This window comes from Panthera pardus, unplaced genomic scaffold, assembly GCF_024362965.1.
Source record: "Panthera pardus isolate Hobbes unplaced genomic scaffold, ASM2436296v1 HiC_scaffold_22, whole genome shotgun sequence".
NCBI classification, from domain to species: Eukaryota; Metazoa; Chordata; class Mammalia; order Carnivora; family Felidae; genus Panthera; species Panthera pardus.
This window is the reverse complement of record NW_026526788.1, coordinates 74,878,157-74,902,577: the sequence shown is the minus strand read 5'-3', so window position 1 is coordinate 74,902,577 and position 24,421 is coordinate 74,878,157. Positions and strand designations below refer to the sequence as shown.

Here is a 24,421-nt window from a genome sequence, read left to right as displayed (position 1 = left end):
AGGGAAAAATCACTTCTTTATTTGACCAACTGCAGTACTTTGTCCTCTAGTATAGCAATTAAGAATTTATTATCAGGAGCCAGACAGACCAGAGTGCAAATCCAAGTTCTTCCACTCACTCGTCATGTGACTTCGGGCAAATCATTTCACCTCTTTCTTTTTTTTTTTTTTTTTTCAACGTTTTTTTATTTATTTGTGGGACAGAGAGAGACAGAGCATGAACGGGGGAGGGACAGAGAGAGAGGGAGACACAGAATCGGAAACAGGCTCCAGGCTCTGAGCCATCAGCCCAGAGCCTGACGCGGGGCTCGAACTCACGGACCGTGAGATCGTGACCTGGCTGAAGTCGGACGCTTAACCGACTGCGCCACCCAGGCGCCCCTCATTTCACCTCTTTCAGACCCAGTTTCATCTGCTGTCAGTTGGGATGGAAACACTACCATCTTCGGGAGCTTCCTGAGGCTTGGACAATAATATAGGTAAAGCCCCTGGCATTCCATCAGCACACAATAAACATGACCCTAACTTTTGTAGCCATCAGCCATTTGTAAGCCACTGTTGTGATTTTTTTTTTACCACAACCTTTGCCATAATCCATCAACTGCAACAGTTCCCATTACTATAGCATCGACTCGATATTTCTCTTTAACTTGGGTGTTAATGGACTCTCCCTCCTACCTGTTAAGCAATTACATATGGGAAATTACTGCTGTTACTGTGTATTTTTTATGACATACATTTAAAAAAATGCATAACCACGGGGCACCTGGGTGGCTCAGTCGGTTAAACGTCCGACTTCGGCTCAGGTCATGAACTCGCTTTCGTGAGTTCAAGCCCCTCATCGGGCTCTATGCTGACAGCTCAGAAGCTGGAGTCTGCTTCGGAATCTGTGTCTCCCTCTCTCTCTGCTCCTCCCCTGCTTGTGCTCTCTCTCTCTCTCTCTCTCAAAAAATAAAGATTAAAATTTTTTTTTAAATGCATAACCACAATTCAGCGTGCTACCTACAATCATCACACACACCAAGAGGTGACTGCCACCCTTCCTAATGTCATTCTGATGTACTGAGGAATGAAGTGTACATACATCTTCTGTTCCCTATCAACCAGGTTCCTTGAAGATGGGGCCTGGGTGGCACTTGTCTCTCTGACTAACCCAGCATCCGGGACACAAAGGAAGTCCATTGAATATCTGCCTAATGAGCAGGAAAACATTCTCTCGCAGCCATTATCGGAGAGCCCAGCCAAATTCCATTCCAGCACATTCTGAGGGCCATCCAAATTCTTCTGCTGTGCTGGGTGCATGTTCCATTAAAAAAAAAAAAAAAAAATCACACGTAAGAAGTGGGCTGTCAGCAAAGGAGTTTGCAATTGTTTCCACAAACACTTCCATGAACCTTAAATGGCTTTTGCTGTGATGGGATTTGATCCATTTCATGACGCCCTGGAGAGACCCGTACTGGCCGGTGAAACGTGGCAGGGACTTCACAGAAAAGGGGTCCTTCTCTGAGCTGGACAAAGAGGACCTTCTGAAGGAGTTTTGCACCTCCTCAACAGCTGAATACATTCTTGCAAAATATTTCCATCAGGGAGTGTAGTCCTTATGCAAAGCAAGAGGTGGTGACATTATGAAAACACTGGATCCCAAATAAAATGTGAGCTGAAACGAGGATGCAGCAGGACCCAGCTTCTGGGTCAGAGATACTTCTTTAACGGTGGAAATGTTTTCACGGAAAATAGTGCACTTGGCCTGTTAAGGAGTAACCAAGCAAACTGTTTTGGGGCATAAGGAAAATGTTTCATTTGGCAAATCCACGCCAATTCAGACTGGACGGTAACTCACTTCTCCTACCACCTCCACCTTCCGTGGCCAAATGGCAGACTGAAAAAAATGAGGCAGGTGTAGGCAGGAGGTTGCTTGGGACCAAAGGACCAGAGACGACATGCCGGAGCTGGAGGATGCCCGCCTGGCGGGAAGTTCATCCAGCAGGAATGAGCTCGACCCTCCGGCCCCAGCTGCACTGTGTCCTCACCCTGTCCTGGGTAGGATGCTGGGTGGTCGTCACAACCATCAAGCCCCGAGAGGCAGCAGTACGAAGTCATATCCAGGCCTTGCCTGTAAACCGGCAACTTAGGCAACTTCTGGAAGCCTGATCGGAGAAGGAAAATGCCACTTCCCGCAGGATTGCTGGGGGACGGCGTGCGCTCAGGGGGTGTGAGAAGAGCTTGGCAAGCTGCACAGCAGCCCGCTGCCTCCACGGGGAGGGACACAGCCACACTCAGAGCAACAGCCAGCGGCATGTGGTCTGAGTGAGCCCCACAGGCCGGTGGTGATTTTGAGGATCATAGGAAACCCTGAAATTCAGAGGCATAGGAGGTACCAGTAGCTGAATCCATCCCCGAAGGGAGAGCTGGCTTTCCCCATCCAGACCCAACTGGGAAAATAATTGGCTGCTGGCCAGAGACCCTGGAGAGGCTATCAGCAGAACTGCAGAGAGATAGACCCCACACCCACTGCTGACGACCATCTCAGGCTCCGGAGAGATGCCTTCCACCCTGCAGGGGCCCGCCCTGTGCACAGGGGTCTTAGTTGAAGTTCATGGAGATGCCAGGAGGTGTTATTTATTCACTCCAGAGTATAGGTGAGGAACTGCTTCCTAAAGGTGACAGACCTGCCCAAGGCTGTTCAGCGAGTAAGTGGAAACACAAAGAAGGAGCCTAGTCTGGTTTTAAAGACATCGCTCTCCTTCCAGAACCATCAGAAATATGATCTAACACAGCATCCCCTCAGCCCACCTCCCAAAGCCCCTGCCTGTAGCTGCCGTCTTCCTTTTGTTTGCCTTTGTAACTGAAGCCTCGGCCCAGGGCTAACAGCCCGTCAGCTCCCTCCCTGTGTCCTTCCCACACGAGCTCGCCTCTGAACTCAGCAAACGGACTATGTTTAACCTCTCCACCTAGAGCTCATTCTCTCAAACTCTCTCTCTTGTGATGGCAGGGCATGGCGAGAGCAAAGGGGAGGGGGGAGGGGAGTGGAGGACGGTAGGGGATAGCTCGCCTCTCCTCTCTTGCCGACATCTCAAAAAAAAATCTATCTCCTGTGGTGGCCAGGACTTCAAGAGCAGCCCTCCTGCGGTGGCCGAGGGAGTGAGCAGAGCAGTCCTGTCATCTGCTCCCCGCACCCCCGGCCCACCCCCAGCACACACACTCCTATTTATACCTCTCGATCCAGCTATCTCCTTTTTTGGACAATGTTGCCCTTTGGGCTCACTGTGGAAGCTCGGTCCTTGTGTCTCTTTACCAGGAAGGGGGAAGCACAGCGACGCATCAAACATAGTTGGCCTGCCACCAGTGCTGCAGCTGGTGATGTCTGATTCCCCTCCGGGGCACCTTCCGATGGCCTGTCTAGCCAAGCTCTCAGCCAGTTTCTCCAAAACGGGGAGCTAGCCAGCTGTGCCCAGCTGGGCAAGCTCGGAGCCCCTCCAGGCCGGCTGTCCCATGGCCAATTCCGTGGAGGCCCACTGCATCTTTCTGCCTGAGCAACCCCACCTCGCAGAGTCCCGGGGCAGGCCCTGGCCTGGCACAGCCCGGCACGCTGGCCTGTCATAATACAGTCCTCTCCTGTGTTCCTCGAAGCCAGCAAGGACGGCTGCCACTTTGCCCACTCTGCAGAGAGGAGGAGCAGGACTCAGACACACCCGCTTCCCAGGGGCAGCGGGAAGAGTTTTCACCTTTTCATGTCTAATGTACGGAGTTATTTATTGCTCGCTTACTTTCCAAAAAGGACCCGCAGCGTGTCCCAATAAGAGCACGTTTCAATTGTTCAATGAAAGACAAAGAGCAGGAAATGAGCAGCGAAGAGGGAGGGGAGAATAAAATGAGCTCCCCCCAGGACATCTGACGCAGGAGCATTATGCTTTCAGCATGAAACTTGGCTGTGGGCTTCCTCGCAGTTTGAACGAAGAGAGACACGGGTGGGTGGTTCGTGGTGGTGCTGGGCGGGGAGGAGAAACTAAAACCAGGCTTCAGGGCTCCTCATTAAGTAAACAGACCACGAGCACCTACTGTGTGCAGGCACTGGCTACATGTCGGGGGCACCGGGGACTGAGATTCAGCCCCTGTCCACGAGGGCAGGCAGGCAAAGTTTGGTGGGCAAGCGAAGAGCTCCTGGGGGGCGGGGGGCATCACTCTGCCCTCCCTCAAGTAGCAGGGATGGTAGAGACACTGGAACAGAATGGGACAAAGGACAGTGTCACCTGGCATCCCCTGGCCACACCCACAGGAACAAGTGAGGCTGTCCTCTCCACTTGCCAAGCTGTCCTCGTCCCCTAGGGAAGGTTCGGAGCCTAGGAGAAAGGCCTTCCCTAAATCGGAGTGCACAGCCTTGCCTATATGCCCTGCAGTTACCTCTAAGGCAGGATGTGAGGAGGTCAGGAACCAGCGCCGAGTCCCTTCCTGCCACAGGCCCAGAAATGCTTCTCCCCAGCTCTAGCCCTACGCCCCACATGCGAGATGCCACTTCTGGGAACTGCCAGGCACCTCCTGGGTCCACAAAGCCAACAGACCTGCTTCTTCCTTGTTTCCTGACATCCTCAGCCTCCAGCCTGCTCTGTCCATCCCTTTTGCAGGGCCTCAGTTTCCCCACCTGGCAGCGAGGCAGTAAGGCTCACACAGGACGGAGGTTTTCCAGCTCTCACATTATAGAAAAATCCTAACTTGTTAGTGGGGAAACTGGACCAGAACGTGGATCCTCAGCTCCAGGCACTGGCACCGCCACCTGGAAGGAGCCACCAGGACGGAAGGACTCGTGAGCTCAGTGGCCAAAGGGAGGGGCTGAGCTTACTTCCTGCTGCAAACCAACATGGAAGAGATCAAAGCTGCTCCTGGGGAGATTCTCCGAGCCTTACAACCCTTGGGACCCTCTCAGCAGGAGGCAGAAGCAGAGGCAGCTCCCCCTTCCCCTGCACACACACTGCCTCTTTGGACCCTAGGGTTAGGCTCCCCTACTCACCAGCCAGTGGCCCTGACAAGTCCCTTCTCTTTGAGCCGTAGGGAGGCAGTGTGACTCATAATCAGGGGCCATACAGAATTTGAAAGGTCTAGTTTCCGGCCTAGGAGACTCTCTACCATAACCACGGCCATCTCTTGCCAGTTTTGTCTCCAGGTCAGAGTCATTTTCCCTGACATCTGTTGAGGTGGGAGGCCTGCAAGACAGCCAGCAGCCTGCCTTCAGGGTACTTAATCTGGAGACATTCACACACGCACACACACACACACACTCACTCACTCACTCACTCACTCACATAATACAGGGATGGATCACAAATGCCACGCTGTGTCCTATCAACAAGAAAGAATCCCTGCAGATTCTTCCAGAAGGCTGGACAGCAACGGATAACAAAAGCCGAGGTTCCTCTCACATAAATTGGGTCACGGTTGTACCTGAGGCCTCAGGACGAGGCAGTCAACCAAAATGAAATGGTTCCCAGAAATCAGGACTACACCTTGATGCTGAGGTGGGGAGAGGGAGTCCCACGGACAGCAAATCACCCCAATTGCCTTCCACTCCTGGGTGAAAGATTCTAGCCTGAGAGAGGGCCCAGCCGGCTGTGTCCTCAGAGGGGTGCAAAAGACAACAAGAAAGACCGGCTCATTCTACTGAGCTCCCTGGTGAGCTGGTTTCACCAGGGCCCCAGCCAGGGCCCAGGGATCGGGTGAACAGCGAGGACCCCCCAGTCCTTCCGAGCAGGGCCCACAGGTCGGCCAGCTAGCCCCCTCTGATGGCGTCTGACGGTCAGGCGGGTGGCGTGCGAGCTGGCCGAGGTGCTCAGCCTCACAGCTCCTGCTCACACGTCCCACAGAGACCTGAGGCCACTCCCAGAGCGGGGCAGCCAGTGCCATGAGGCCAAGGCTCGACTACAGGGCCCCACAGGCAGGAAGCTGCAACAGGAGAGTGTTCACCCTCCATAAACCCGGCCCCATGGGGCTTTTTCCTTCCTGTCCCCGGAAATGAGAACTCTGACCCAGGAGGTCACAGTCAGGGAATAACAAGCAAATGCCCCAAACGGCAGATCGTGAAGGTGTGAGGACAGGACTGCCAGGCAGGGGTGGAGGGAGGTGTCCAGCTGCACGGGCTCCAGAGGACCACTCCTCGGGTCCCTGCATGTCAGTGGCTTCTCATCTTCCGCTCCTCCCTTCCCCATCCTCGTAGATTCCTCTGATGACTCGCTGGCTCTGTGGACACCTTCCCATCTCCCCACGGAGGCCCAGGCACTAGGGGAGGGCCAGGGCTTACAAAAGTGTCATGCACCTTCTAGGAAAATAGACACCTGAAGCCCAGTTCTGTTCCCCGTGGCCAGGGTTTGGTGGCGGCATGTGTGGAACACTCTAGGGCCCCGGGTGGAGGGGGTGGGTGGTTATTCCATTGACTTTGGAGGTAGGACCTGGCCAGGTAGGGAGGAGGACAGAGGATGTGGCCTGAGCAAAGCCAGAAGCAGGAAGAAAACCTGTTTACCAAGGCCCTGGGTGCTCAGCACTGGACAGATGTTCCCAAATGTGTCCCTGCATTTAAAGTCTCCAGCAACTCTGAGACCACCTCCAGCGTGGTCCCCGTATCTACAGGTGAGGACCAGGCGAGGACAGGACCTGAGTCTGCCTCTGCTTCTGAGTGGTGTGTGACCTTAGGCAAGGGGTTTCACTGCCACAAACCCCGATTTCCTTATTTGTCAAAGAAGCCTAAAAACGCCTCTCTCTTAGGGTTCTGGGGTAGGTACAAAGAGGCAATGCAAAGTGCTGGGCACAGTATCTGGCACATGATAAATGATGGTCAGTGATGGCTATCATTATCACATGGTCAGTGATGACTATCATTATCATTATTATTTTTGCAAGGGGTGGGGGGTTAAGCAAATTGCCTGAAGCTACACAGCTCGTAAATAAAAAGCAGGGATTTTATGCTGTGATGTGCTGATAACCACCATGCTGGTAGAGGTTTACTCAAAGGCATGAGAAGCCCGAAGGCTTCCAGGGCTGGGGAGAGGACCACTCTGGGTAGCTTCACACAGCAAGTCAGTGAGCCACTTTAAGGGGGCAGAGGCCAGGCTTGGTAAGATGCCCTGCCTTAGGGCTGTGTGCTTGGACAGTGGGTGAGCCATTTAGATCTGCTAGAAGTCTCAGCTCTGATGTCTTCAGAAAAGTTAAGAAGCTTCTAAGTGCTAAAGTCAGCAAACAAGGTCAGATTGGATGGGCAAGAAGGAAAAAGAAACGAGCCATTAATCGTGGACCAATGAAGAAGAAGCTACTGCATCAGTCCCGGCAGGATGAGGAGTGTCAGGGCAGTAGGATGGAGAAGAGGGGGCTGACCTAACTGAGTGGGGACAGGAACTCTGAGGTTTCTATCTGGTGAGGCTGGTAAAGCCACTGTGGGTCATGGAAATCTAGGAAGGGTGCAGGGTGGGAATGGGTGAGAAGTTAACCCAGCAGCAGGTAAGCGTGGCTGAGAACTATTCCTTCCATGTTAAAGTCAGATGGGAATGGAGGGGAGCAAAAGCCCTAACAGAATACGTCTCATGGCCGGCTGGCCCAAGGAGGCAGCCAGGAGGCTGTCGGGGTGGACAGCCCCCTCTGCACCCACACCCACATCCTGACCCCCAGTTAGCACGTGCCCTGCAAGCCCCACCTGGTGGCCCCCGAGGTGGTCTCTCAGAGACAGCCAGTGTCACATTCATGCCCATCTGCTGCCTTCCGAAAGGCCTTGTGGGGGGGGGGGGGGGACCGACAGCAGGGGAGCGAGAAACCACCTCTGAGAAGAGGGAGGAAGAGACAGGTGGACAGCAGAAACAGCTGCCAAAGCAGAGACCTCATGGGTGGTGTGAAAGGCATCCTGTGACCCAGCGTCACAGAGAAACCTGCTCCCAGCCTGACACCACAGGGGACCAAAGCCCCAGCGGCTCCTGCCTCCCATGGTGTTATCTGAGCTATGGAAGAGCGTCCCCAGGAGTGGAGGCCATTTATGGTACATTTCAGGTCCTGGCTGGCCACTTGAGAAGCGCTGTCTCATTTCTCCCTGGCGCAAAGTAAATGCTAAATATCTGGAGAAGTGAATGGATCTCATATCACTCTGAAAGCCCTGCTTGCTCTGTCCATGGCTCCCCTTCGTTCTCTGTTCTCACCCTGCGGACTGCTGCAGGGGCTCTCACAGGAACATTTAGTGGCTCCCTACTACCTGTAGGACAAAGACCTAACCTTTCAGGCCAGAGGCACAGATGGTGTCTCGGGCCTGACGCAGCCTCCCTTGGACCTTTTCCCTCATGACTTGTCTGCACTAAGCCCGTCGAAGCAGTGCATACATCACTCCCCAAAGGTGCCCCATGGTGCCCTACTGTCACGGGGAAAGCGTGGCCAACGTGGTGGGGATCCACGGCCAGCATAGGCTTGACTCGGGCCCAGGTTTGAATCTGGGCTCTGCTTCTTCCAAATCTCTGTAACTCTGAGCAGTTTACAAATCTCTCTGAGTCTCTGCATCTTTATTCATAAAATAGAGGGTGGGGGAAATGGCGCCTGGCCCATGGGGTTTCATAACGATTCAATGAGTGTGTGCCTGTAAAGCAAATAGCCCAATTCTTGGCCGCAGTAAGTGCCTAGGAAGGGAAATGCTTGCCGGCTGTACGATGCTGCGCCTGCTGACTCCAAAAGTCTTCCTTTTCTACCACCTTCCCATCCCGCAGAGATGTCTGTTTCCCGTCCCAGCCCACCTCCATGCACTTGGTACTGAAGACGAACATCTGACAGCTGCCCACTTTCACACGGCTGTTAACCAGCATCACGTGTGTGCTTTCTGCCCTGTCTTCCCAACTAAGGACACCTCCTCACCTCCCCTCTCGGGACCCTCGGCAGGGCCCTGCCCAGAGTAAAAGCTGAACCGGGGTTCATGGCTGGAACTGGCTATCACCCCATGTGTCTGAGTTGATTGAGGCCCCTCCTGCCCGGATGTGGAGGGATGGGTCAGGTGGCCTTTGTTCAGGGGGCGGGGTACCATCCTGAACCTCTAAGGTCTGCAGAGAGTTAGTAAACAGAGCTTTGAGGGATGGAAGTAGGCTAAGGGGAAAGCGGTGATATTCAGGTTACATAAAGGCAATAAAGGTGGCCCAGCCCGTGATGCCAGGAGCCACTCCCGAAAGCAGCTCTCCACCACCTGGCAGCTCCCCAGATCCCTGGCACAGAGCAAGGGCATAACAGAATGAATGAACGAATGAATGAACAGATAAACTTAAGCCCAGCAGGACCTGGCAACCACCACCCACAGGGGAACCAGGAAACAAAGATTCGAACAGAGCAGGACTATTGCCGACATGATGGCAGTGGAGAGCAGTGACAGGGCAGCTTCGGTGTCTGCGTGCCTGACGCGTGCCAGACCCTCTGCAGAGCCCTCCCGGTGCGTTTCTTCATTTGCTCCTTGCGACCCTCCTATTCCCATTTTGCAGGTAGGGAGACTGAGGATTAGAGAAGGCAAATCACTTGTCCAAAGTCACAGTCAGTAAAGAATCGAGCCTCGCCAAACCCAGGTCCCTCTGACACCAGAGCTCATGCCCCTCACTGTTGTCTCCCCCCAGACTTGACCGAGCTGGGTTAGCCCTTCAGGAGCTTTGTCCCTGAGACATAAGCCCGGTGCCAACAGCGGCTGGGCGCTCCCAGGCCGACACCGAAGCCTGATGTTGAGTCTCTGGGCAAAGCCATTCTCTGTGCTCTGCTCTGCTCCAAGCTGGGCTCAGCCAAAGTCCCGGAGCAGCATCCATCTTTGTGTCCACCTCTGCCTGGCCAATCAGGCTCTGACAGCCAGAAGGGGCCAGCATGACAGCTGGAAGCATGCACCCCTCTCTCAACTCTCCTATGCCTCCCCCCTCAGGCCAGCCGGGGCCCAGAAGGGGAGAGAAAAGCAGGGTCTTTTAAAAGGACTCAGAGAGAAAAAAAAGACCCATCAGCAATCATTCCAGGATTTGGGAAGACTAAGATTTTTTTGTTTTCCATCCCCAGGGGAGAACAAAAATATCTGAGCGGGAAAAGAAAATCAAAGGGTGCCTGGGTGGCTCAGTCAGTTGAGCATCCGACTTTGACTCAGGTAGTGATCTCACGGCTCATGAGTTCGGGTCCCATGTGGGGCTCTGTGCTGACCGCTCAGAGCCTGGACCCTGCTTCGGATTCTGTGCCTCCCTCTCTCTCTGTGCACCCCCCGCCCCCACTCATGCTCTGTCTCTGTCTCTCTCAAAAGTACATAAACATTTTTTAAAAAATACCACAAGAAAGAAAGAAAATCAAGATTCCAAAAGAGCCTGGTGAAGAGGAAACACCTGTGTTGAGGGCTGGGAAACAGCACCAGGCAGATCCAGGCTCCACCCTCACGGAGCCCTGTGGTCAAGTGGAGGACGGAGGTCAGTCATCAGACTGTGGCAAGGATAAGGACAAAACCCAGGCCTGGTAGGGTCACCAGTGAAGGCTCCCAGGGGGAAGTGACCTGCAAGGTAGAGAGGCCCAGGGTTGAGTCGATTCCCAGGCAGAATTAGGGAAGTGTGTCTGGCGAAGGCATGGAGAAGAGAGGAAATGTGAAGGAGCGGCTGAGTCGTGGGCAGGGTGGGGGGTGAGGAGCTGGAGTGGTAAGCGAGGACAGGTGAGGCAGGGCCTGGTCAGCTCTGCTAAGACCCTCGGCCTATCGTAGCAGGTGCTGGCATGATGAGATGGACATTTTAGAAAGAGCTTCCTGGCTGCTGTGTGGAGCGTGGCTGGACACAGGTAAGCCTGGATGGAGTCAGGGTAGGGGGAGACAAAGGAGTTGAGGCAGGAGAGGGAGGTGGCCAGGGTGAGGGAAACAGTGGGGGTTAGGGTTAGGGTTAGGGTTAGGGTTAGGGTTAGGGTTAGGGTTAGGGTTAGGGTTAGGGTTAGGGTTAGGGTTAGGGGAGAGAGGCCTGACTCCAGAGATACTGGGATGCAGAGGGGCCTGGACTTGGATTGGCCATGTGTGCTGGGCAGGGGAAGGTAGGCAGGGCAGAGGGAGAGGGAGGCCCCCGGGTCTCTGGGCAGCATGGATTAGGGTGGTGATTTGCACCAAGATCAAACATAGAGGCAGCTTTAGAAGAAAGGGTTGCACGCAGTTCATCAGGGCTACAGGAAAATTATGTCAGCCGCTTGTCCTACCCAAGGATCACACGACCACACTGAAAACAGCCAGCAACAAACTGCCGAGCACTTTACAAAGCGTTTCCTACCAGGAACTCCTGTAGCTACCTGATCATCCACTAAGGTAAGGACTGCTGGGTCCCCATTTCAAAGATGAGCAAATCAAGGTTAAGGAACTTTCCCAAGGCCATGGAATCAAGGGGGATGCATGAGAGTCTCAGTCTTCTCCCTCCCAGTCTAGCAGGGACTCTACAGCCATATGTTTCCATTTAAAACGATATCTGGGGACACCTGGGTGGCTCAGTTGGTTGAGCATCTGACTTTGGTGCAGGTCATGACCTTGCAGTTCATGAGTTCAAGCCCCACATCGGGCTTACCGCTGTCAGCACGGAGCCTGCTTCAGATCCTCTGTCCTCTCTCTCTCTGCTCTGCCCCACTTGTGCTCTCTTTCTCTGTCTCTCTCAAAAATGAACATTTAAAAAATAAAATTAAATAAAATAAAATAAACAAAACAAAATAAAACAGTATCTGATTTCTGGGCAGGGAAACAAATGACAGAGGATACAATTCCCTTGCCATAAGCAGAACTATGACGGGACCACAGACCAAAATGTTCGTAGTTGGGTATCTCACTGGCCATTTAAATTTTCCTCTCTTTAGATTATATTTTGGAAATGTCATCAATGGATGGATTTTATTTTTGTAAAGAGACAACGAACTAAAAGATAATTCTAAAAATAATTTTTAAAGATGATACAAGGACAGCACAACCATGAAACAGAAAAAAACAAACACCAGCACTCAGAATGTTTCTTGAGTTTGCATTTTCCTTTCTGACACTGGCTGCGAAGGGCCACAGCTAGGAGTCAACAGGAACCCGTGCCCACAGGCGCTCTTTAGGGGATAAACTTTTTGTTGTTGTTCTTTGGTGATTCTTTTTTTCATTTAAACGTTTATATTGGCCCCAAATCTCCTTCCACCCACATTTTTTCTTCTCACTCTCTTGGGTGCTAGCTCCGAGGTACTCGGAACAAGGGGTGTTTAATGCGTTGAGGCAGATGCCGCGAGAGATGTTGCCAAGGGGCTGCTGAGCAGACGGAGCCCGGGAAATAAATTCGTAAATAGAGTCTGGGCAGAGACCATTAAAAGTGTTGTCCTAGTGTCTCTTTATGGGGCAGAACACTGTCATGCTCAGGCTGCTGCGGGTCAGCTGGCCCCTTGTGCTGGGTTGAGGTCCCCGTTGCCGCATAAACTAGCTTGTTTTTCCCACTTTCGGCGACGAGCCTTAAAACAGACAGAAAAGCCCTTCTCATGCCTGCGACTGCCGTGACTTGGGGCTGGCAAGCAGGGCCCCGGGCGCTCACCAAACCTGGTTTGCTTTGTCTGTCAGAGAGACACGGTTCAGGTTAATGGCGTCTGCAGATGCAAGCACAGGCTGGAAATGGAACATTCCAGAGGAAGCAAAGGAGGTGGAGAGGCCACTACACTCACTGCTTGAGTTTAGCTAATGTGTCTGGCCTTCAAAAAGACAGTATGGGCTTTCTGGCCTCTGAGCCAGAGATCAAAATGCCACAATGAGGTACAAAGGTGTTAATCTGAATACTAACTGTAATGGTAAAAACCACTGGAAAAGAAAAACAAATAGTTCTCACTGTGTGTGTGTGTGTGTGTGTCTGTGTGTGTGTGTGTGTGTATACATGCACATATATATATATATATATATATATGTGTGTATGTATAATCAATATGAAGCCTTCAAAAATCAAGTTTATGCTATACTTATGGGCAAGGGCTTATTTTCAAGATAGTTTAAAGGAAGAATACGCCCACAAAAAATAAATAAGCCACAGGTAAGGATAGACTGCAGACCTGGACCAATGCTAGGTAGAAGGCATTAGGCCAGTTCCCCATTGCCCATTTGTATGCCCACTCCCCTGGAGAAGGGCAGCGCATGAGAATAGAAATTTCTGTGTTTTCTTCACTGATGTATCCCCAGTGCCTGACACTCAATAAATATGCAGCAAATGGAAAAACATAAATCACATGTATGGAGAATGTTCATGACATGAGAAATATTTTTGAAATTATATTAAGAAAAAAGTAAGAAAGAAAAGGTAAGTATGTGCATGGGGGAAAATGCTAGAAGGAATTACATGAAAAGTGTTGACTACGACTAGCTGAGTGCTAAAGTTATGGGTGACCTTTCCTTACAATTTTCTGTATGTGTTTAAGCAAAGTAATTTACCAATTACAATGACTTGAACAAAGACAACAATGATAAAGACGGAATAAAAACGTAGCGTGCAGCATGGTTCAGAAAACTGTTAATCCTCTCTAGATGGTCCTGTGGCCTGTGGGGAAGCAGTCAGCCTGGGCCTGCCAGAGTTAACCCTGAGCCAGGGTCAGCAGGGAGTGGGGGGGTCTATGCTCAGACCTGGTGGGAACTGGGAGCCTCTGGCCCCTTGAACTTGACTTCCAAAGACCAGGTAAGAATGTGGGTATTAGAATACCCTAGAAAAGACAGATTAGAGTCTTAACTTCTAGTACTCCAGAATATGACCTTATTTGGAAATAGGGTCTTTACAGAGGTAATAGAGTTAAAATGAGATCATTAGGGTAGACCCTAATCCAGTATGACCAGAGTCCTTATAAAAAGGGGAAACGTGAACACACAAACATGCATACAGAAAAGGACAGGTGAGGGTGAAGGCAGAGATCAAAGTGATGCTTCTACAAACAGAGCAAAGCCAAAGATTGCCAGGAACCACCAGAAGCTAGGGGAAAGGCTTGATCCCAAACTTCCAGCCTCCAGAACTGTGAGACAGTAAATCTGTTGTTTAAGCCACCCAGTCTGTGACGCTTTGTTATGGCAGTGAAAGTAAACCAAGACAGCAAAGGAAAGCCTACCATGGAGTTAAGTCACGGGGAGAACATGGCAAGTCACTTCTTTCCCTGGGACTCGGTTTATCTACATGGAAAATGGGAGACCTGGCCTACAGCAGTGGGTTTTAAACATGGTTTTAACCTTGGGAATAAAATCTTACAAAGAGGTACAAACATAAAAGGTAAAAAGAAACCCTGATCAGTTAGAAGCCTGCTCTGGACCATACCCCCTCCCTGCAGAGGAGCCTTTGAAAACAATTCCAGATCATCTGTAAAATCTTGGTCAATACCCTATTCTAAGAACCTCCAAACTCGAAACCCACCAACTAGGATCACTGAGCATCTCACATGCACCCAAGCCTGCTCTGGACACCGGGAACCCAACCCCTTTGCCTTCAAGAGGCTGTTGGTCTTGATGGAGAGGTGAGGCTAATACCCGGAAAACCGAGCAGATAAGCCAGGCTACCCTGTCCCTCCTGAGAGCTACAGCTGCAAACAGGTCACCTGATGTTCTAAATCCACCACATCTAAATTTATCTTGCCCTCCAAGGACGAGCAGATGCTGTGCCTTATCAGAGCATGGTAAGTGGCAGAATGACAGACGTGACGCGCCCTTATCGCCCCAAGGACGGGAATGACGTCCGCAGAAAGACTTGGTCTCCCTGACGATGAAATCAAGAGCTCACGTGCCAGGAGGACGGACGGGGACTGGGTCACGCAGGCCCTCAGGTGGGGTGGGACCTGTCCCAGGAGCCCAGATTCCTTTCCAGACCCTTAAGTGTGCCTCGGGATGCTGGGGCGGGGAGGGGGAGCCAATGGCCCCTGAGGAAGGGTGCACAGAAGGGGAGGCTGTTTGCAGTAAGACCAGTCCCTGTTGCATCCCTGGGGGAGGACCCAAGGCGTCCCATTCCACACAGGAAGAGGAAGAAGGAGAACACTCAGTGAGCACGAACAGTGTGCGGGCAGACCACCGGGAGCTGGATTAAGGGGCCACTGCTGGTCAGAAAGCAGAGCTGAGCAGCCCAGTCTCTAGGGATAGTGTCCAGGGTCAGACTGGGCTGATGGGGGCCTGGGCTTCCCTCACCAGACAGAGGCCCTACAACCCCACCTGCTGAAGGCTACAGGATGGTTCCTGCCTGCCAGCATCCAAGCAGAATGGAGCAGGCGCCCCTCAGCCACGGTCCTGCAGATCAAAGGGGATGAGGCTCTGACCATCCTCTCGGAGCCCACAGACTCATTAGGGGACACAAAGTCAACAAGGAAAGAAGATTCTGCCCTGCCGTGGAATCAGGTGGGGGATTCAGTCTTTACTCACTCAACTTTGGTTGTTTGTTTTTTGAGACAGAGAAAGAGAGAGAGAGCATGAGCGGGAGAGGGGCAGAAAGAGAGGGAGAGAGAGAATCCCAAGCAGGCTCTGCACTGTCAGCGCAGAGTCCAATGCGGGGCTCGATCCCACAAACCATGAGATCATGACTTGAGCCGCAATCAAGAATTGGATGCTTAACCGACTGAGCCACCCAGGAGCCCCTCATTCAACTTTTAAGTACCCAAATAACATGCCAATGCATTCTCCTTTTTTAAAAAAGTCACCTTATAGATAAAGCTGATGTCCCCTCTGACTTCCATGCCTCCCCTGGGGCAACCACTGTTAGGACTATGGGGTGCCACCTTTCAGAACATCCACACGTCCTTTCAAAGAGATCTACCAGGCTAGGGGTCAGGGCAGAGTGTGTGACACTATGGGCTTCCCAAGGTGTGCGGTGGGGCAAAGGGAAGGAAAGAAGGCTGAGGACTGCAGGAATCAGGGTGAACCTCCAGGAGAAGGGGTCTGGAGGTGGGGGCTCAAGGAAAGGTAGGATTCACCGATGACCCCAAGGCAGGTGTCCCTGGGGACTGGACCCATGTGATGTCAGCACAAAAAGAGCCCCATTTGTCATTCGTAGCCAGTTCAGCCTCTCTAAAGCCCTCCCAAAGGGTCCTCGCCTTTGCCCTCCCACCACTAGCACCATGATGATGAGGATGAGGATGACAAGGACAATGACAATGAAGGCATGTGCCGGGCACTCTGCTGGCCCTAATAACAGTTCTCCTGCTGTGGCATCAGTGTTTCTATTTTACAGGCAGTGAAACTGCAGCCCAGAGAAATTAAGCAAGTTGCTTAATGTCACATGGCTGGGGGCACCATTGACCATAGTGCCAATGCTGGAGGTCCCTCCACAGGACTGCACAGCTTCTGTAGCCAGTGCTACAGCTCTTGGGCCTCAACAATGCCTGGCACACATCAGGGGCTCCACAAATAGTTGTAGGCTGACTTCTTGTGTAAAGAGCATGAGCATTGTTGGGTGAATAAACGAGCAGTCCAAGGCAATTTTCACGCTATTACAGTGTTTGGGGTTGTTTTGTTTTGTTTTTTAAGTTAAGAATCTATATTTTCTTCTAGGCATCCCCAATAATCTAGAGCTTCTGCTCCTGGAGAGTTAAGGCTTTGGCAAGAAGCTCTCCCACAAGGCAAACGAAATGTCCCCCATCCATCTGTGAGTGCACAGGGCATCACGGCAGTTACTTTCTGTGAATGGCCTCCTCGTGAACGTCAGTCCCGCCAGGGGGTGGGGAGGGGGACTTGATTTATTATATGGCTTTTGGACAGTTCCTCCAGAAATACTGCCAAACAGAGGAATAATCAACTCTTTCACTCAAGCCCCTCATACTTTTTTTTTTTTAATGAAAGAATAAAGTACGCAATGAGCCTGAACTAAATAAATAAAAATGCCACACTTTTGCCCAACAGAACTTTCTGCGTCACTGAGGAATATTTACAGACCTCAACAATCTTTTATCTTCATGATGACGTCCAACCTTCTCAGTTTTGGGCATTCTGAGAACGTCTTTGATTTGGGTTCTCTAATTGTCTTATGGGAACAATTAGTTTATTAACTAATAATGTCATTATTGGACGGTGCTTTGAACAGACATTAGAGAACCGCTTCCCTCCCTTGTGGTCTGCCCACCCTCCACCAGGGCTGTCTGAAATCAGTTACTCACGTCTGGGCTCACACTGGAAACAGATACGTGTGGCAAGGAATCTCTGTCTTAATACTCATTGCTGACAATCACAGGTCTGGTTTCAGGCTGGGTAGGGAGGCAATGTCCATTCAGCCACTTTATCCATCCGCCCACCCACCCATCCATCCATTCACTGTGCCAGCCATGGAGACCTCCATGATAGAAATGACATGGTCCATACCTTCAGAGATCTCCCGCAAAGAGATGCCCTGGGAGGCTCAGAGTGAGGCCACGTCCTCCAGGAATGTTCCTCATGGGTGGAGACCTCAGTATTGTTCTCTAGCTCAGCAGCCGGTATCTCCATCATGCAACTCTCTTGATTTGTTATCACCTCCTTATTTCCCAGTCTCCTGGGCAAAGCTGTGAATGAGTTCCAAGATGGCAAGAACCAGGTCTACCTCCCCAGTGGGTGGTGCATAATAAGTGCTCAACAGGGTGCCTGGGTGCCTCAGTGGGGTAAGCACCCGCCTCTTGATTTTCAGCTCAAGTCATGATCTCATGGTTTGTGGGATCAAGCCCCGCATCTGGCTCCATGCAGACAGCATGGAGTCTGCTTGGGATTCTCCCTCTCTCCCTCTCTGTCTGCCCCTCCCCCCTCTCAAAATAAACAAACACTTAAAAAATAATAAGTTGCTCAATAAGTACTTTTTGAATAAGCAAATGAACACACAATCCATTCTTATGAAATAAAATAAAGACAGAAAAAGACCAACTCTGCTTTGAATACTGGCTGTGGCCTGATGCCCAAGATGTTTATGAGTCAATCTGATGTTGGGGAGTAGAAAGCTGTAGCTCAGGGCCTGGGGCCCGGACCCTCCTGGGCAGGTCACTTCTACTCTTGGAGCCTGTATACTTAGGTCCGAAATGTGTGGTGGAGAAGATACTTTCAGTTCCTTGAGTCAGGCACTCTATGAAAACCTCACATCCCTGGGAGAATTGGTCAAACTGCAGCCTCAAGGAATAGGGGCCTGGCTGGACTCCCCCATCTAGCAGATGTGAGACCATGGCGCCTTCTTGTAAGTGTATGAAGCTTCTTCATGCACACAGCAAGGGTTGGGGAAAGGGTGCCATAGACTAGATGCTTCCCAAGTCCAAGCTTCTGGTACTTTAAGTGGAGGACACTGGCTAAGATGAAATTTGGGTACAGCAAGCACAGGTCACATGATTTTTAAAAGAGCCCCAACTTCCAACACTGCACACCTCACTCACTCCTTGATTCACCCAATATTTGGTGAGGCCCTACTATGTGCCAGGCACTGTTCTAGTGGTGAACCAGACAAGACACAGTCACTACTGTTGTGGAACATCCAGTCCAGTTGGGGAGACAGAGAATACACAGATCAACAACTGAACAAAAGATGATTTCAGATACAGTTATGGGCAAAGAACATTAAGAAATTGTGAGGGGTGCCTGGGTGGCTCAGTGGGTTAGGCATCCGACTTTGGCTCAGGTCATGATCTCATGGTTTGTGAGTTCTAGCCCCTCATTGGGCTGTCTGCTGTCAGCACAGAGCCCACTTTGGATTCTTTGTCCTCACTCTCTCTGGCCCTCCCCTACTCTCTCTCTCTCTCTCAATAAACAAACAAACAAACAAACGTAAACATAAAAAATTGTTTTGCACCATGTGAGAGGCAGCAAGTAGAGGGAGAAGCTGGTTGGGAAGGCTTCTATCTGAGCTGAGACCTAACAACTACCTGGCAAAACGTAGGAAGAACATTCCAGGTGGAGGGAACGGCAGGTGCAAAGGCTCCAGGCTGGAAACATACCTGGCGTAATTGGAGAACAGAAAGGTAACCCGTGCGGCTCGTGAATGGGGCAGGAGGGGGTGACCCGAGACGAGGGTGAGAGTCTGCCCATGCAGGGCAGGCTGGGAAGGGCATTGCCAAGAGGTCCGTGGGTAAGATTGAGAGGGTTCGTGGACTTGGAGGGAGAAAAATGTCATCTCTCTTTTCACCAGCCTTTACGTGAAAATGAGCACTTCCTTCAGTCACGAATGCCAACAACAACCGACAGTGACGTTAGTGGTGCCAAGCATTCGTCAACAAGATACTGCAGATGCATTCATAACACCACTGTGGCAGGCATCTGGAAACATCACTTCCGCTCATCACAAACCCAGAGTTACAGCTGTTAGACCAGCCAGTTGGACACTACTATCTAAAGTGTTAACAAAGGAGCACACATATTTCAACATCATCAATTTTTAAAGTATCTCATAACTGAATCTGAAAAGAACCGGTTTCCTTTGTAACCCTACGTATTTTGTTTGATATAAGGAAAAGCATTATTCTGAGAAGGGGTCCCTAGGCTTCACCCGACGGCTAAAGTGCTCACAAGGAGTTCGATTTCTACTCCAGGAGGGACGGAGAACTGCTGACGTGCTTTCCACAGGTTTCATGGGCTGCAGCCTCCGGGTTGCAAAGTCACCCTGGCTGTGGGAGAAGACTGTGCCCGTACAGGGTGGTGCCAAGGGCAAGGGAGGGCATGGCCTACTCCGACCTCTGTCCTGGGCAATCTGGAGGGGGCAGCGCCCCTGGGGCCTCGGGGGCTCTTCCCAAGCCTCTCCCACCCACCCACCACACCACCTCATGCTGCCCTCTTGACCCAGAGGAGCCCTGTCACTTGGCCCAAAGCCCACCCCAGGGCATCCTCCCAAAGAGCTTCAGAAAGTGAGCACGCGTATCCACAAGAAAAATAAATGCGGCCTTTGCCACTGTTTGGTTTGAATATTGGTCCAGAACAGAAACGAGATTTGTACTTTAGAAAGCCTTCCAGCAGGACCCCAGCAGAGGCTGGGCGAACACCAGGCTGATGGACGGTGAACGCTCGGGAAGGCCCGAGCACAGGGACCCGCTGCCCCGAGCGGCAGCTTTATGGCGGCCTTCCTGTTTTCCCCGGGCCTCTCTTCACACTGCTCTCTCACACACTGAGTCTTTTCAATGCCCTCCAGGAGAACAGAAGAATCCATTTGCACACGCCAGCACGCACGTTTCTCTCACCCTCCCCAGGGGGCGGACCCTGCCAGGAGGCCTGTTTATGGACATACAGGGACAGATGGGGAGGGGGCCCACGGGTGGGGTCCTCAGAAAATCTGAGAGCTGAATCCCATGCTCCCAGATCCCCCAGACCAGAGGTGAGACTGAGGTCTGGCCAACTGGAAGGTGAGGGACATTTGTGGTGTTTCTGGGGTGGTGCTAGGAAGCTCATGGGGGGCAGGGATGCAGTGTGGGGTATGGGGGAGGGGGCTGGGAAGGGCAGGACTGGCTCACCTCGAAGGATCAGAACAGCATCCGAGAGGAGTGGAGAGGAGGCGTGCACCGGGTCTTTGGAACCAGATTTAGTGAGCGGAAAAGGAAACTGAGGCACCCACGTTGCTGATGAGGACCAGCAGAAGAGAGACAGCTCTAGCAGCCAGCTAAACCAACCGCTGCCCGTTCAGCTCAGAGCCCCTTTCCCAGGCCTCTGACTAGAAAAGAACACGCTGGGGTTTCTTTGGAGGGGGAGGGGGTTGATTTTTTTTTGTCTACACCCATTGGCATTTCTGGGCTGTGAGTGTCTCCCATACCCGGTGCCTGGGAATAAGGAAGGCAGAAAAGAGAACCCAGGAGCTCATTGTCAGGTCATTCTTCACATTCCCGGGCCCCCAGCCAGTCTGCCTTCTTGTCTCCACTTTTCAGAATTTTCCTATATTTGTTTCGTACGTAATGTCCAGAGCTTTGGCCTGTCCTTGGTGGGAGGGCCAGGGACAATACATCTCTTCTATCGTGTCTGGAACCAGAAGTCCTGTATTTCATACTTATATGTTTTATATTTTTAAGCAACACATGACTCAAATATAGAGAATACTCAGGTTTCTTTAACCTGCATGGCAGGAATGCCCTTTACACGGCTTTCAATGCTCTTTCATTTATTGGAAACACTGTATAAGTTGATTGTTATGCCCCTTCATCCTTTCCTTTGCTCATTCAGCCACCCAGCTGTCTGCTGTGAGCCTCCAGGCACCAGGTACACAGTAGAGAATTTAAAAGATCCTTCCCAAAGAGCCTTTCCCACTTGGGGTGAGCAGACAGCAAGCTGAGGCAGGGTACCCCCACAGAAGAGAACAGTGCGCTCTGAAAGACCCTGGCCAGTGGGGTAATTTAAATTCTCTGAGGAAGACATGAACAGACGCTTTTCCGAAGAAGACATCCAGATGGCCAACCGACACGTTCAACATCACTCCTCATCAGGGAAATGTTGAACAAAAGACGTTCAACATCACTCCTCATCAGGGAAATACAAATCAAAACCACAATGAGATACCACCTCACACTTTAGAGTGGCTAAAATGAACAACTCAGGAAACAACAGATATCGGCGAGGATGTGGAGAAACGGGAACCCTCTTGTACTGTTGGTGGGAATGCAAACTGGTGCAGCCGCTCTGGAAAACAGTGTGGAGGGTCCTCAAAAAATTAAAAATAAAACTACCACATGACCCAGCAATAGCACTACTAGGAATTTATCCAAGGGATACAGGAGTGCTGATTCGAAGGGGCCCATGCTTCCAAGTGTTTATACCAGCACTTTCAACGATAGCCAAAGTATGGAAAGAGCCCAAATGTCCATCAGCTAATGAATGGATAAAGAAGATATGGTATATATATACAATGGAATACTACTCAGTGATGAAAAAGAATGAACTCTTGCCATTTGCAACAACATAGATGGAACTGGAGGGTATTATGCTGAGTGAAATAAGTCAGAAAAAGACAGATATCATATGTTTTCACTCATAGGTGGAATTTGAGAAACTTAACAGAAGACCATAGGGGAAGGGAAGGAAAAATAAATGGCAAACAGAGAGGGAGGCAAACCATGAGAGACTCTTAAATACAGAGAACAAACTGAGGGTTGATGGGGGCAGGGGGTTGGGGGGGCGGGGAAAATGGGAGATGGGCATTGAGGAGGGCACTTGTTAGGATGAGCCCTGGGTGGTGTATGTAAGTGATGAATCATGGGAATCTACTCCTGAAGCCAAGACTACCCTGTATACACTGTATGTTAGCTAACTTGACAATAAATTATTTTTTAATAAATAAATAAATAAATAAATAAATAAATAAATAAATTCTCTGAGGAAGTGGTCTTGGGGCCTGACTGTGCCCCACAGGGCATTCCTGGTACCACCACCTGTGGGCAGTCCTCCCAAAAGCAGAGAAGCAAATGGCTTCCCAAGAACAAGCTTTGCAGGTAAGGCCCTCCCAAATAAGCCTGGCTCTCACACAATGACCCCGCCTCTCTGCACAGCTCTCCACTTTGAGGGCAGGGGTTCTTACCTCCTATTCAAGCTCTCTCCTCTAAATCAACAGCCCAGAAAGGTCTCTTGCATCAGTCCTTTGGCTGTAAGCATGAGTGGGAGCCCCTCCTTGGGCCCACCGAGGAAAACTGGGCTCAGCACCCAGGAAAGACATTCTGGTCTCCGGTGAACTTGCTCACCCTGGACAGGAGAGGGCTTGTCTCCCCAAGGGGGTATGACAACCATGGCAACTGAGGTCTCCACCCCTAGCCCTATTCTCTCCAAGCATAAATTAGCAGTGAAGAACAAAATGGCCCCAGGAAATAATGGGCCAACTCCAGATAAGCTCTTCCTGTCTTCTCTCTGAAAGCCACTTGGAGTTTAACTGGCAAAACTCTCCCAGCCCCAGGAGATGTGCCCATCTTCTCTCCCACCCTGCCCCATGTGCCCCAAAGGGTGAACATCAAGGGTGAATGTGGCACCCCCAGCACAGGAAGGACCTAGCAGAGTGATGGCTGCTGGGCCTCCCAGAAAGAAAGCTGAAGTGCTAAGGGAGGTGTCCTGGGCTCCAGTGAAGCCCTTTACACATGGTCTCACTTGACTGGGTTCATGATCATTTCTTTCACCCGAGGAAACAGAGGCTCAGTAAGATTAAGTGACTCGTCAGGGGGCCAGTAGAGAGGGTGAGATTTGAACCCAAGTCTGTCTGGACCCAGAGACCCTGATCCCTTAGGCCAGCTCCACTCACCCTAAGAACACCGTGGGGGTCTGATCTGAGGTAGATCTTGAGGACATTTCCCATGCATTAGCACCCCATCTTCTTCACCTGCTCACATCTGTCTTCATCAGGTACAGGTGGCTTACTTTCATTTCATAAACACTAATTAAGCGAGCTCCTCCCTCCATGGTGGGCATGCAGGGCACACAGAACAAGCAGTTGTCATCTGCTGCGACAGCAAGGCAGAAGAATCTGGAGGGTGGGCTAAGTGGCCAGGACTGAGCAGCCCTGGGGGGGCCATGTAAGTCCCGCCTAGCCTGGGAACTGGTGGAGGCCAGGCCACATGGAAAAGCCATTCGGAAAAGCTAAGTGGTTTTGAGTGGCTTCACATTTCATAGCAGGCACTGGGAAGTTCACCCACAGCCCTGGACAGAAGTCCCAAGAGCAGCAAGGCCCACAGAGTTCTGGGTGACAGGGCCATCCTCTATCCAGCATTCAATGGATCTCGGTCTAATAAACAGTGGTTAGCACATCCACAAGCACTCCGACAGACAGGAGCAGATAAGAAGCCTTCACGCAGTAGGGGCTGGTGTACATGGGGCACACAGGGGAGAAGGGCCAGGCCCCCACCAGTAAGGAGGAGCCCCACCATGCCCACCCCCTCCGTGGGAGCCCTGTGTCCTCATTTGGTGAGTTTGGCTGTGCCAGCCCCTTAAGAAACAAGGTCCCTCTGCTGTTCGAGGTGCTTTGCTGTGTGGGTGCCGGATAAAGAGTTCTGGGCTGTTACCACTGAACAGGGTGGCCCCTCAGTGAGCACATCAACATCCTCAGCAAGAGGACAGGGAGCCTAGACATTCGCCTCACCCTCAATTCCCAAAGCTTTGCTTGCTGAGGGCAGAGCCCACAGTCTCCAGGAAAGAAGGGTGGAAAGCTATATGTGGGTGCTCAGTGCCAGGCCTGGCCCACCTCCACCACCCTCCTACAAGCTGTGCAACTTTGGGCTGGTTGCAGAACCTCAGTTTTCCCACCCAAGAGATGGAGTTAAAAAAAAAAACAGTACTTGCAGGGCGCCTGGGTACCTTAGTTGGTTGGGTGTCCGACTCTTGATTTTGCTCAGGTCACGATCTCACGGTTCATGGGATTGAGCCCAGTGTTGGGCTCCAAGCTGACAGCACGGAGCCTGCTTGGAATTCTCTCTCCCTTTCTCTCTCTCTCTCTCCCCACTATCCCCCCTCTCAAAATAAATACATAAACTTAAAAAACAAAACAAAACAGTACTTGCCTCCAAGGGTAATTGGGAGATAATCCTGCCCAGC

At 51.4% G+C, this 24,421-nt stretch overlaps 1 protein-coding gene and 1 long non-coding RNA gene across 3 annotated transcripts in view; one reads left to right on the top strand and one right to left on the bottom strand.

The window, feature by feature from the left end:
• Positions 1-24,421, bottom strand: part of GRK5 (G protein-coupled receptor kinase 5) — a 213,831-nt gene that overhangs the window by 92,569 nt on the left and 96,841 nt on the right. The gene's annotated exons all lie outside the window — the stretch shown is intronic.
• On the top strand, positions 10,701-19,419 carry LOC128779042 (uncharacterized). The gene is made up of 3 exons (XR_008424965.1): positions 10,701-10,779; positions 11,187-11,287; positions 19,068-19,419. It is a non-coding gene; the product is annotated as an uncharacterized LOC128779042 (long non-coding RNA).